Below are 730 nucleotides of genomic sequence, written 5' to 3' on the forward strand. Positions count from 1 at the left end.
GATTGTATCAGATGTAACAGAGTAAATACAGAAACCCAATCCTACAGGATGTGAGTGTAATAAGAGATGAATGAACTGTTTCAAGTGCAGGAGACAATCTTCCTATCACTAATGGGAAACTTTCTTCCCAAGATCTTGCTCTGGTTTGTATCCCCACTCTCCAGGCATTTTCCTACTACCTTGTCAACAAATGTACTGTTAACTCTTACTTTAGGGTAAGTCATCACTGCTTAACTCTTTTTTGTAATTGATTTTGTACAAATAGACATGACTTTGCCACTGACAAGCTGAGGTAACATGTTTCAGCAGCAGCAGATGGTAATGTTTTTCCCCAGTCTGTTCTTAAAAAGAAAAATAGGTTTGGGTGCTTCAGAAGGCTGAAGGCTAAAAGGAGGAGGCTGCAGCTCTGTTCTCCTCTGGTACAAAGAGAAGAGAGCACAGGTGACAGCTCCTTGTGTTGTACCTGTCAGGAGGAGCTTGAGTAATTGGGGCTCCTGATAGGAACCTTCTGCCAGCTGAGTGTGTGGGTAAATACCACAACCACAACACATGGTCCCTTCAGATACCTTTGACAGCAACAGATATTTCATCTGCAGGAGGAATTTCCTGCTGTTTGTTTGAAACCTAATGAATTGGTGTTTATTTGCAAGTGCTTGTGTGTAGGATTTGAGGCTTAATCTGAAGTTAAATTCCATTGTCTCTTGGCACAGTTAAATCTGTTTTGTATTCC

At 41.2% G+C, this 730-nt stretch overlaps 1 protein-coding gene across 1 annotated transcript in view; it reads left to right on the plus strand.

The window, feature by feature from the left end:
- Positions 1 to 730, plus strand: part of LOC103802871 (5'-nucleotidase domain-containing protein 3-like) — a gene marked incomplete at its 5' end in the record, with an annotated part of 5510 nt that overhangs the window by 2373 nt on the left and 2407 nt on the right. The window lies entirely within an intron of this gene.

Source organism: Acanthisitta chloris, unplaced genomic scaffold, assembly GCF_000695815.1.
Source record: "Acanthisitta chloris isolate BGI_N310 unplaced genomic scaffold, ASM69581v1 scaffold16245, whole genome shotgun sequence".
Lineage (NCBI taxonomy): Eukaryota > Metazoa > Chordata > Aves > Passeriformes > Acanthisittidae > Acanthisitta > Acanthisitta chloris.